This window comes from Solanum lycopersicum, chromosome 2 (assembly GCF_036512215.1).
Source record: "Solanum lycopersicum chromosome 2, SLM_r2.1".
Lineage (NCBI taxonomy): Eukaryota > Viridiplantae > Streptophyta > Magnoliopsida > Solanales > Solanaceae > Solanum > Solanum lycopersicum.
Genome location: NC_090801.1, coordinates 24,769,566 through 24,783,779, shown reverse-complemented (window position 1 = coordinate 24,783,779; position 14,214 = coordinate 24,769,566). Strand labels below are relative to the sequence as shown.

Genomic DNA, 14,214 nt, shown 5'->3' with positions numbered 1-14,214 from the left:
TCTTTAAAAAATTAAAACCCAGAAAAGCGACAGAATAAACCGCGATGTCCGTCGCTTTTTCTGTAATTTTTTTATAGCAGAAACTGGCAGTTTCTGCTGCCCACTTGCAAATTCAATTCAACCCAATTTCCATATACTATTCATCCTAATCAAAAACAAAATTATATAAATAATGTACACAACAACAAAAAAAAGAAAATTAAAATAACGTTTGAAAGTATCTAAATCAATATTTAAAGACTTATAAAGTCTTTCAAAACATGGTTCAAAATTTGTTCAAATGTACAAAAAATGCCTAAATGTCCAAGATGTAAACTAGCTAGGGAGTCACTCCTACACAATCATCATCATCATCACAACTATCGTCAGGAGCCAATGTAGTAGGTCTACTAGAGAGGTTCATAACTTGTTCTTTGATTGCTAAAGCGTCGTACTCATACTTTGTTGTTTAGCTACTCTCTTCTGCTTCGACTCTGCCCGTGCCGCTATAATTTTAGCTATATGATTCGACATAGAAACAATCTGAACACTGTCAAGGGTCTAAACTTGACTAGACAATCCAATTCCTTCTAAGCCTGACTGGAGTCATCTTACATTATTCTGAGAGCCTAGACCATAGACTCTACCCTTGTGTGTCCCCCCAATCACTTTTTCTGTCCAAAGTTGGGTGGAAAGTTGATGTGTCATTTGAACCAAACTATTACATTCTCACCGACGTAATTTTGAAACTAATTTTGCATATTAAATATAAAAATTGACGTCACTATATTTACATATCATAAATATATTCAATATTAATATATATTATTCATATTAAATAACTTATAAAGTTTGTTCGGCTCTTTCCTCCACCAAGACATCCAGATCCGACTCATTTTCTTTCTTCCTGATATAAGTCTTCTTGAAAACCTCTGGTGCAATGGGAGTGCGCCTCAATTATTTTTCCTATGAATAAAAAACTGAAATTTATAACGATATATATGAATCAACTAATTATTTATTTAAAAGATTGAATTATAACTTACCATCTCTCTTGTAATTGTTCTAACGAACTTTGCACTTTCGGTGTGTAACGACCCACCTTTAAGACTACCTTTAGCCTTTTATACTTGGTCGGATATTTCCTTAAAATTATCTGTGTTTCAATGCAGAACAATTTCATCATGAACATACAGAAACCTCCAATCCGGACGTTCACCATCATCCCGAACTTTCTTTAGCCAGGCAGACAGTCTGGCGGATGCTTTCCTCTCAAATGTGGTCGAGATGGCTTTATTGTGTCTCACCTCCCAAGTACACATATTCTGAATAAAAAATATTAAATATCATAAATTAGATAGTAAAAAAATATATGTATACTAATCAAACTTAACTAAATAATGTGTACCTTAAAATTATTAAACATCGTCTGGCGTATATAGCCTCTTAACAGTTTCTGTAATAGCCCCAACAACACTCTTTGTCGGATTCCACCTGCAAAATAGATAGTAAATATTCTAGTTCTTTAATATTATATAAAAGTATAAGAAACTAATAAAATAAACTAACAAATAGATAACAAAGAGAACTTATGATGATTCATCAAGCTCAATCATAACACTATCAAGTATGTCTTTCCTGCTAGGGGCTAGAGGAGGCATCCCATCATTTGGAGTAGAACTAGGTGTAGTTGTAGCTATAGCTGAGGCTGATACATGCTCATAATGCTGAGTTAATGGAGGCGTACCGACCATAACATCTGATTGGTCGCTACTAGAATCTCTAATCATCATGAAAGATAACTGAGAAGATACACTTGTGGGAGATGGAGTACATGTAGAATATGGAGTGTCTGCCGATAAGGGTCGTCCTCGATGAATATCTTATACAGGAAGGTCCTCAAGGCGTAAAGAAGGCAAGGCCTGTAAAGAATAGGAAGCACCAACTACTTTTTGTAATTTGGATAATACAGTCGAGGATCCGTAGTACCAAATGGTAAAACACGTACATGTGTATCATGGTTGATGCACTCTCGAGCAGAAGAAATATATCATGCAATATCCTCAGAATCTATGGGTCTCGTAGACTTCTTAATTTTATCTTGTTTATGTTGGCTAACTCCATGATGCTCGCGATGTCTATCATTTTCACCGCCTAAAGACATCTGTATGCAAATTATATGTGTAATATATATAAAAATCATAAATTCAATAAAATATTACCATAATACAACAACTTACAAATATACTAGATAACTTTCATAAATTATACACTATTCCTCCTTGCTCATTTCAATTCTATCATCCTCCCATTCTTCCTCCTCAGTTGTTTCATTTACATTATCATCCCAATATTCGTCATCAAATGATTCATTTTCCTTATTTTCAGACATTTCTTCCTCAGCATTCAGTATCTCGGCATCAGATACTTCTTCTAATATGTGTTAAGGATGTTCTAGTGTGCTTTCCAATTCAACATCAACTTGTTGTTGAACATTTGCAACATCATTTTGATACGCCACATTTAAGGCATTGTCAATTTCAATTCTTCCCATAGTTTTACTTTTTATGAAAATCCACCAATCAGATTTGTCTTTACGCAATGGCTATGAAGCATAATACACTTGTTTGACATTTTGTGAAATGATAGAAGTCTCATAACTTCATTATTTGCAGAAGTGCTTAGCTTCTATTACATTTTGTTGATGGTCAACTTTTGTGTCTCTATATGATGGGTCAAAGCACTCATACCAAAAATACAATCTTCTACGTAGGCCCACATGAATACCTCACTTCAATAATCTCATGAAGGACACCATAGTATTCAATAGTTCTACCAATACCATCAACATCACCTTATATGTAGGCACTTCTATTATTTGTTTTCTTGTTCCTAGAAACTTGTTCAGTTTGAAACATAAACCCATTGACACAATACTTAGGCATTGCCAGTACTTGAGATTGGGGTCCAAGTTCAACTTCTTTCACTAATTGAAAATGTTGGACACTTGAGTATTCATAATAAACCTATGTGATTGTTATTTCAAGTAATATAATTTAGTATCAATTGAATATATTATTAAATACATAGTGATTTCACACTTACATAGTTGTAGAGCCATTTCGAAAATTCTGTATGGATGGCTTCGTGACCTCATGTGTTTATGAACAAGCTGATTATTTTACATTCATGTATTTTGTTAATTAATCAACACTTATTATTATGTAATTAGATAACATATTTTTAATACTTACTTGAGATATGGTTGAATCTCTGGTCAATTAAGCAAAATATATGTCACAACTAATTTCATTTCCATATAAGTGAATCTTCACTTTCCATGCTTTTTAGATCCTCGACCATTTTGATTAAAAATTGATATCGGTGGAAATGAAGGATCAACATTGCCTTCGTCATTGTGATTTGGCATGTTTATCCTTCATGAAACATCATCACCAAAGTAATAAGAACCAAAAAATCAGTAGTTCTCTCCCAATATGACCTTGAACAAATGATCCTTCGATCTTTACCTTTTACTTAATTTTATGCTTGGATCTGCCAATTTTTCTGCATTTATATGTGTATATATATATGTTGATAAAAGAATTGGTGAATATATATAATTTAGTGAATATTTCAAATGGATACCTCTCAAATGGATACATCCATCTTGTTTGAACCGGACCGCCAAGACGGGCTTGAATAAAAAGGTGAATTGGAAGATTCTCCATCACATCAAAGAAACCACATGGAAATATCTTCTCCAACTTAGTTGTAATAACAACAATACTTTCCTCCATCCGTACTAAACTACTCTCCAACAACTTTTCCGAACAAAAGTCTTTAAAAAAAGACTTACCTCTGTGATTGGTTTCCATTTCCTTTCTGGTAGATGGCTAAAAGCGATAGGCTTGAATTTTCATACTATCAATTGTCCTTCATTCATATCGTTCTGTTTTCCTAAATTCCAAGCATAGCCCTCCGACATCCTTAAATTTTAAACCCACTCACAATTTTCTCATTTCTCATCCAATGTGAATGAAAACCTGGATTTTGGCTTAACTATTCTACTATTAGGTAATTCATGTAGCCATAACTCTTTTCTCCTACAATATTCCTTTAAGTCCATTCTTGCTTTTGGATTGTCTTTAGTCTGACCATTAACATCCATCAATGTGTTAAAAAAATTATCAAAATAACTTTTTCAATGTGCATCACATAAAGATTATACCATAGCAAATTGTCCTTCCAATACGGCAACTCCCAAAATATACTTTGTGTGGTCCAATTATGTTCAAAACCATATCCAGGAAGTCTAGAAGGTGAAGATTTTGTAACTTTAGGCAACCTTATTTTCATAAATGCACTTTTCATATTTCTAAACTCATGGTTCAGTGGCAAGAACTGGCGATGACAATCAAACCATGTATTTATTTTGTCAGTCTTTAAAGTGAATGCCTTACTATTTTCCATGTAATACAAACATGATAAATTTCTAGACGTCATCCAGCCGACAACATCCCGTATACAAGAAAGTCATTAATTGTCCACATTAAAGAAGCACGTAAAACAAAATTTTGCTTAGTTGATATATATCATAAGTCAAAATGCCTTCAAACCAAAATTGTTTGACCTCATCTATCAATTGTTGTAGATAGACATCAATCAAACTTTATGAATTACGGGCACCTGGAATAACACAACTTAGAAATATTTTGGGACTGATGATGCATATTTTATGAGGAAGATTATACGGAGTAAGAAATATCGGTTAGCATGAATAAGGCGATGCTAGATTAGAGAATGGTGTAAAGCCATCTGAACACAACCCCAATCTAACATTTCTTGGTTCACTAGCAAAATAAGGATATACATTATCAAAATATTTCCATGCTTCACCATCAGAGGGATGAGGTAAGACACCCAATGTCCTTCTATTGTCACGCCTGGAGCCTACACCTTTGACGTATCCGACACTCGAAGACCATTGCTAGCCCCAACAAAACCCTTGGCTTGATTTGCTTAACTCAACGAAAGACTTAACTCAACTCAATCAAGAAATAGAGCATGATTAAAAGAAATATTGAATGTAATAACCTGGGACTTACCTCAACTCAATCAAGAAATAGAGCATGATTAAAAGAAATACTAAGATAATGTTCTGGCCAAAATGGAACTTAAGTCTCAACACTTGAACATATGAAGTTATAAAATAGAAGAGACTCTAAAACTAAATACTAACTATCTATCTGTCTATGAAGCCTCTAATAACTGAGATAGATGTTGGAATAGAATACACAACATCTTAATGAACTAAGCTAAAAAACAAAAAAGGAGATGTCCTCCAGAATGCAAAGAGGCTCACCAAGTGATTGCGGAGTGTTCAACTGGATCAACAGTGCACTGCGTGGTGATTCTTGTTACCTACGTCTGCATCATAAAACGATGCAGACAAACTGTCATCAGTACATTAAATGTATGAGTATGCGAGTTGGAATACTAAACAATGAGTACGATTGAAGGGATTAAAATGAACTTACCTTGACTCTGCTTAACTCAAGAATATGCTTAAATCAAACCGTGTATTAAAAGCGATTTAAAACACATGCGATATATATATATATATATATATATATATATATATATATATATATATATACAATGTAAACCTTAGTGGTGATACAATGGTTTACCTCACGTTTCCCAAGGACCAACCTATACCTTGTCATCGATATAGGTCCTTACTTAACTTAGTGGATCCACTAGCTTAACTTATGTGATCATCTTAAAAGTGTGACCCCTTAACACCCATGATGGTTGCATTGTTTACGTGGTTACTTGAGTTAATATGAACTCTCATATCCACATTGGTGCTATATACTTCTCTCAAAATATACTTTACCTCATGCTTGTAACAAAACTTCCTTCCTTTGGGTTGAGATAATTTTCTGAACCCTATAACTTTAAAAAGCTCATTTTGGAATTAATGTTCCCCTTTATGTTCAAAACTCTTCTGGAATTCTTAGTTTCATTTTTAACTTAAATATGAAAACATTTATAAACCTTTAGGGAATACATAGATCCCTTATAGCTTTTGAGAAATGAACTCAAATCTTGTTCTGAAACTTAACTCTTAACTTCTTTGACTTTGATCTTAGCTTCTCTTGAATTGGAGTATGGATTAAAGGATCATGATCTCATGTTCTATGGATGATTTCATGATGTTTAGATGTATTTAGAGTGTTGGAATCAACTAGGAATGATAGGTACATCACTTAGGAACTAGTATGAATAGATAGGGAATTTAAGGGGTCATCAAGGGGTCTTGGCGCTCTGAGAGGTGTGGAACGCGAGAGCCTGTCGGACATACTTTGCTCTGAGGCACTCTAGCTAGACGGTACGCCAAGGCATATCAGACAGAGCCTGCCCTGAGGGGCTCTGGCAGGCGCGGCGCCCCAATGGTTGTCTGACGGGACCTCTAACTTTTCGTCTACGTTTTTAATCTCTAGACCTCCTAAACTTCCATGTATCCCACTACGAACACTTAGGATCACCAAATACCTTATTACCCAATATAATAGACCCAACAACAGTTCAAAAACATGAATCAAATCTACTAGAGATCAACTACAATTCAACCAACAAAAATTTCACAATTTTCATCAAGAACATCCATGTTCATCATTAAAATAAACTCTAGCTTGCAAAATTGAATCGAATTGAGGTGTGAGAAAAATGATCCAACACAAAATGATCTCATATACCTCGATAGACATCACCCCCGATGAAATCCATGCAACGATCTTGGCATATCTTGAAGAATTCTTGATCTTCACTTCTTTTCTCTTTTTCTCCCAAGCCCCAAGTGTTCTTAATTTTTTAAAAATTGAATAGGGACTTGGTTTTATCCCCAATAAACCCTTAAAATGAATTAGGAAATACTAGGGTGAAAAGATAACATTACCGTTACTAAAATTTGGATTGGACTTTACCAAAACTCACTTTTAAAAGCTTGAAATTTTCTAGGTTTCCCTTCTTATTCCCAAAAATGATTATTGTTGGATTCTTAGCTTATTCTTAGTTAATTCAATTTACCAGATGTTACAATATCTCCCTTTTGGGAATATTCATCCTTTCACTAAGCAAAGGGTAGTAACATTACTTCAGTAGTCAACAACAAAAGCAAGTAATAACATGCTTACACATAGTCTAATAAAGTGCTAGGAAGAGAATTTAATACATTGATTCACATCCTCTCTGGATTAAAAGAAATGTGGATATCTCTTCTTCATATCCTCCTCAGCTTCTCAAGTCACTTCCTCAACGAATTAGTTCCTCAAAAGAACCTTCTTGTCCTTAACTTGCAAACTTGTCGATCCAAAATTTGAACCGGAACTTTTTCATAGGATAAGTTATCCTTAATCCCCACATTCTCAGTTGGTACAATCAATGAAGTATAACTCAAGCACTTCTTCAACATAGAAATATGGAATACTGGATGAACCGCTTGTAACTTCTGGGGTAACTCAAACTCATAAGCCACATTTCCCACTCTCTCTAAGATTCTGTAGGGTCCAATATACCGGGGACTATGTTTTCCCTTCTTACCAAATATCATAATACCTTTATGGGTGAAACCTTAATATACACCCAATCAACGACCTCAAACTCTAATGGCCTTAACCTAAGATATGTGAAGGAATTTTTGTGACTTTGTGCCGTCATTAATCTTGCTCGAATCACTTTTACCTTCTCCATAGCTTGGTGAACTAGATTTGGTCCTATTAACCCTGCTTCACCAACTTTAAACCACCTAATAGGAGATATGAATCTTCTCCCATAAAGAGCTTCATATGGATCCACTTGGATGCTCGAATGGTAACTGTTGTTATAAGAGAACTCAATGAGAGGTATCTGATAACCCCAATTTCCCTTGAAGTTGATCACAAAAATCTATCAACATATCTTCTAACATCTGGATAGTATGCTCTACTTGTCCATCTGTTTGAGGATGAAAAGTTGTGCTCAAGTTCATCTTCAAAACCAAACCTTTTTGGAAAGATTTCAAAAATTGTATAATAAATTGTGCACCTCTATCTGAAATAATGTAGACCGAAACTCCATGGAGTCTTACCACTTCTTCAAGGAACAACTTATAATAATTCTATAAAACCTCACAAAATGACTTAGGTGAAGTAGAGCCTAACATGGTTGTAATGATGGTATAAGGTACTAAATAGGCCTATAATGTTATATTGAGTCAGTTTCAAAGAGTTTAAGTGCATTTGAAGTCAAATGTCAAAGGACGACTAAGACGTTCGACGACTAAGTCCCCAACGTGTCTCATGTGTGGTTCTGTGTGTTTATGTGTGATTAATGAGGTTTTAAGGTCCTTAAATGAGGTATTATAGTGTATATAGGCAGTGTGTCGAGTTCTGTGGAGTTTTGATGTCAAACGTCCAAGAACGTCCATGACGTTCGAAAGTGTTGCCTTGAAATGACCTTGTGTGTCCAAGCATGTTTTGTCGAGTTTTAAGTGTTCGTTTAGGATGAAATTCATATGAGAGGTTCTAAACTCGTATACAAGCATGTTTGGGATGGAAATTTCTAGTAAAAAATCCCCAAGGACCATCCAAGGGTCCTTGAGGAAGGACCCATATTGGTGGCCAAAACTGCCCAAGGCAGTCCCACCTACGGTTGGCAAACGATGACAAGTAGCTTGATCGACACCCCATAGGTGGAGAGCATCGTTTGGTACTCATTCTAGGGATCTGATCTCCAATTTTCTAGCCTCTGAACCCATCAACGAGAGGACATGATGGTTCGTGTGTGGACTTACGCCCCGTCGATGGGCAACCATCATTTGGGGTCTGTGTTCTGCGTAGGCTACGGTAAGTGAGGGGTGAAAGTGTAATTTCAGATAACATCAAAATAAGAGAATAGGAGGTTTCTTAGAGGTCGTTTGGGTATTTGAAGTGTGTTTATAAACTTAAAACACAAAGAAGATTTCATTCTTCTAAAATCAAAACCCAAATCCCTTAGAACTCTCTCTAGAACTCCATTGGAGTCAAAACTCAAGGAAAGGCTTGGAGTGACAAATTTAGTGGATATTCTTCATCAAATTGAATAATTATATTAATCAAGGTAGGTATTTTAATCCTTGAAACTATCTTCATTAAGGAGCCCAACTTTCGAAGATGTTTTCTAAAGTTTTCAAGTTGAATTGTCCATTTATCTGATCTATTCAATGAGTTCTTGCATTAATGGTTTCTAGACATTGAATAATGATTGAATTTTTATTGTATTGATGATTTCAAACTAAAATAACCTATGCAACCATGAATTGGATGGACCTTAGTTTTTGACTATGTTATGGGTTACTTGATATTAATCTAATGTTGAGGAATTCTAATGCAGTTTTATGTAGGCTATTGATTGGTGTAATAAATATAGTAAATTTATATCTATGTTGTATTGTATTAATGAATATATAGTAATTTTACCTAATCTCATGAATTTTGTTATAATTATGTTGAAATTGTTGGGTATGGCCATGGGTAAGAGCCTTGTGATATCTAATGTGGTGATTTGGCATTGGATTGAGGTGTTGAGGATGATGTGCTGGTAATCTGCCTTAATTTATTTGTTTAATATCATTTAGACTTCAATTATGTTATTATTGGTATGGTCCATTTATGGTGGCGGTGTTATGTGCTTTACTTGCAATTGATGTGTCCTTGTCGGCGTTATTTTAAGTAATATGATGATCATCGCCTTTCCGGCAATCTACTTGAACAAATGTTATTATTTGAGTAGTTTATTATGTGAAGTATGATGATATCTATATACATGTTAAGTAATGTGTAACTATATGTGTTCTTATATTGATGTTATGTAGGTCAACATGTTAGACTATGAATGTGGATTTGTGTGTATAGTCTTAGGGTAGATGTATGTTATTCCTACACGACAATACGATTTTATGATGGTCATAAATATGTTGATATGGTAGTCTATAGGATGACTTGAAGATGATTAAGGGTTATTTTTATGTGCTTCTAGAATGACATGTGTTATTAGTTAAAATGAAGTATGTGGTGTCTTGTCTTTGTTGACTTTTGTCCCTTTCTTGATGTATGTATTATTGTGAATATGTGATGGATTGAATAAGGATGCTAAAGTCTATTAGTCTTGAATGTATGAATGACATGCTACCTTAAATGAAGTTAAGATGGTCTCTATGTGGAACCTCTAACTTAGTGGTAAAGTTATGATAGTTGAAGTTGTAAGCCCTAATGGTATCCTTCTAAGTAAAGGAATGATAGACTTAAGGTTAATTGTCTTGAATGGCATCACATTAATCCTTAGGAAAGTCATGATGAGCTTCTTGTCGCCATTGGGACGTAGCCCTAGTGGACCTTTCTTTGGTTGGGTAAATGTAATACGGTTATGAACTTGATATGGAACCTTTTTATATGAACCTTAAGTGTAAATTACTCTAAGATAAATAAGGCTAGCAACGAGTGAGTATGGTAAGGGAAGTAGTTCTAGTTAAAAAATGAGACTAGAAAAGTATGCCCTTCATATTCCTTAACCATGTGCCTACATGGGATGTGTTTAAGTTCTACCATTGGCATGTAGAGCACCCTCATCAGAGTAGGTTAGAACTTTGGATTCCATGTTTCTCTATCATGGTCTATGTAGGTTATTGCCTATTCTCATCATATGGAATACCTATTAGCATTAGAGATATTCTATAAAGTTTAGGTGGTGGTATGTGATACTATCTGCACATTGCACAATTGGCTTTTAAGGTGTATTTGGATTTATTAGGTCTTCTCCAAGACCATTAATTGAATGTCCTTTATGTGTTGAATATATTCTAAATGAACTAATGAAAGTAATGACTTAAGTTGAGAAAGTATGTTAAATGAATAAGAAATTATCTAGAGTAGTTAAGGGTTGTCTAGTTAAGGTGTGAAGGGAGCGTAGGAATGGTCACTTTGTATCTTACCTAGATAATTCTTCAGATTGACTCTAGTTAAGGAAATAGTTGAATATCTGGACATGATCTAAACTTAGGAACTCTTAAGGATTATTTAGGTAGTCTTGAAGAGGTCAATCATGGATGTTATCTTTTTGATTTACTTAAGTTAGTCTTTTAAAAGCCTTTGGTATGAGAATGTCATTTAATCTACATGTTGATATGTTTGATGTCTTGTAATTGTGTATATGTCTTATTATAAGTATTCTTGAGGATCATTTCGGTATGCTTAGGGAGGTTGTATGGGCGGTCTCTCTGTGTGTTGCTTAAGTGAGTCTTAGGATAGATTTTAGTGAGAAGACCCCACGTTAAGAAGCGTATAAGGAAGAAAAAACAACTTCATTGTAACAACGAATTCCTTCATTGTACAGTGAGTTGAGCTCACTGTAATGTTGTCTCAAAAATATGTTAAATTGTTTAAATGTTATCTTATGTGTTTGTAAGTTGTTAAATGGTGTTCTTATTATTACAATATGATTTTTTAAATGAAAAGATTCATATTTCCAATAAAATTCTGTTTTCATGACTTTCATGCATAATGTCATACTTAGTACATGTGGTTGTACTAATCCATGCTTTTATCTATCTCTATAGTTACAGGTAGGTGAGGAGAATTCGGGAAGTGAAGACTTGGATAGTAGCATCATTCAAGTAAATTTGACGTATGTCCTCATTCGATTCGAGGGAATAGATTGTCTTTTATGTTTCATATTGAAGTATTGTAATAGACTAAGTATTTCAATATTAGTATTGTGTATGGACTGTCTCCCAATTATTCTTGTGTCTTAAGTTTGATGAGATTAAGACTTAGTATTTCCTATGACTTTATATGAATGATTTTTTAAGGACTATGAAATGTTTTGGTGAAAAGTTTTAATTCCGCACTACTTTTCATTTATGTATATGCGATGATTGATATGTAAGGGCTTGTACAAGACTCCGAGAGGTCAACTACACCGGTTTCAATCCGACATCACCCCTAGATTCTAGGGTATGGTTTCAGCATGTGACAAATCCTTTGTCGAATAGGTAGTCTTTACTGGCAAGAAATGGGCTGATTTTGTCATTCTATTAACAATCACCCAAATAGAATCATGCTGCCTTCGAGATCTTGGTAAGACTATGATGAAGTCCATATTAATCTTCTCCCACTTTTATTCTCGAAGTTCTACATTCTGAGCTAAACCTCTATGCCTTTGGTGTTCTACATTCACTTGTTGGATATTTGGGCACTTGACAAGAAACTCAATGATATCTTTCTTCATGCCTTCACATCAATATACCTCTCTCAAGTCGCGGTACATCTTGGTGGAACCCGGATGGATGGAGTATCTTGAGCTATGAACTTCCTCCATGATCCTATCTTGGAGTTCATCCACCCTTGGTACACATAATCTACCTTGACATTTCAGCACACAATATCGCCCTTGTTCAAAGGTCAATACTCTTTTCTTATGAACATTCTTCTTTAAGTCAAGCAAAATGGGGCCTTGGTCTTGATTCTCTTTCACCTCTGACACTAATGATGACTCAGCTCTATTGGTCACCACTATCCCTCCTTCAGTGGAATCCATTAGTCTGACTCCCAAACGTGCATGTTTGTGCACATATTTCACTAACTTTATCTTTCCTTATTCAACATAGGAAGTACTTCCCATAGACAACCTGCTTAAGGCATCAACAACCACACTATACTTCCCTGGGTGGTATTGAATACTCATGACATAATACTTGAGTAATTCCAAACACCTCCTCTGTCTGAGATTGAGTTCTTTCTGAGTGAACACATATTGGAGACTCTTGTGGTCAGTGAATATGTCGACATAAATACCATACAAGTAGTGGCACCGTATCTTCAAGAAAACACTACTCCAGCCAATTCTAAGTCATGAGTTGGATAATTCTTCTCAAAAACCTTCAACTGTCTAGAGGCATAATCTATAACCTTGACATTCTTCATCAATACGCATCCCAAAAAACCTCTTGATGCATCACAATACACAATAAAACCTTGAGTTCCTACCGATAAAATCAAAACTCGGGCGATCGTCCATTTCTTCTTCAACTCCTAAAAGCTTTTCTCACAAGCTTCAAACCATTGAAACTTGATTGCCTTCTAAGTTTACTTGGTCAAAGGAGACGAGATAGATGAAAACCCTTTTATAGATCTCTAATAACAGCCATATAAACCCATGAAACTCCTCATATCTGTTGGAGATTTGGGTCTAGGCCAACTCTGAATTTCTTCTATCTTCTGGGTGTCAACTCTAATCCCATCACCAGAAATAATGTGACCCAAGAATACCACAGACTTAAGATAAAACTCACACTTGGAGAACTTGGTGTATAGCTTATTATCCTTCAAAGACTCCAGAACTATCATGAGGTGAATAGCATGACCTTCTTCATTGGTTTAAACCAGTATGTCATCAATGAAGACGATGACAAACAGATCTAAATAAGGTTTGAAGACTCTGTTCATCATATCCATGAATGTTGCAGCTGCATTCGTTAAACCAAAGGACATGACAAAAAATTCATAATGCCCATGTATTATTCTAAAATCTGTCTTGGGAATATCACATTCCTTAACGTTCAACTGATGATAGCCAGATCTAAGGTCAATATTGGAAAAGCAAGAAACACCTTGAAGTTTAGCAAAAATATCATCTATACTTGGAAGTGGATATTTATTCTTGATGTTCACCTTATTCAATTGGCGGTAGTCTATACACATACTAAGGGAACCATAGTTATTCCTTACAATCAAAACCAGAGTGCCCCAAGGTGAGACAATTGATTGAATGAAGCCTTTATCTAGAAAATCTTTCAATTGCTCCTTTAACTCTTTTAACTCTGTTGGTGTCATTCTTTATGGTGGAATAGAGATAGGACGAGCATCTGGGATGACGTCTATACCGAAATCTATCCCTCTTTCAGGAGGGACTCTAGGTAGATCATTAGAAAAGTCTTTTGGGAACTTATTGACTATAGGGACTGTCTGAACGGAAGGTACCTCAACACTTGAGTAATTAACTCGGACTAAGTGATATATACACCCCTTAGAAACTAACTTCCTTGCCTTAAGGTATGAAATGAAATGACCCTTAGACATTACTGAACTACTAATCCACACTATGACTAGCTCATTAGGAATTTGAAACTTGACGACTCGAGTTCTGCAATCTATT

General features: G+C 35.0%; 1 pseudogene; it reads right to left on the bottom strand.

Annotated features, from left to right (window-relative positions):
• Positions 1-319: 319 nt before the first annotated feature.
• On the bottom strand, positions 320-12,597 carry LOC138341953 (uncharacterized; annotated as a pseudogene).
• Between the last annotated feature and the right edge of the window lie 1,617 nt (positions 12,598-14,214).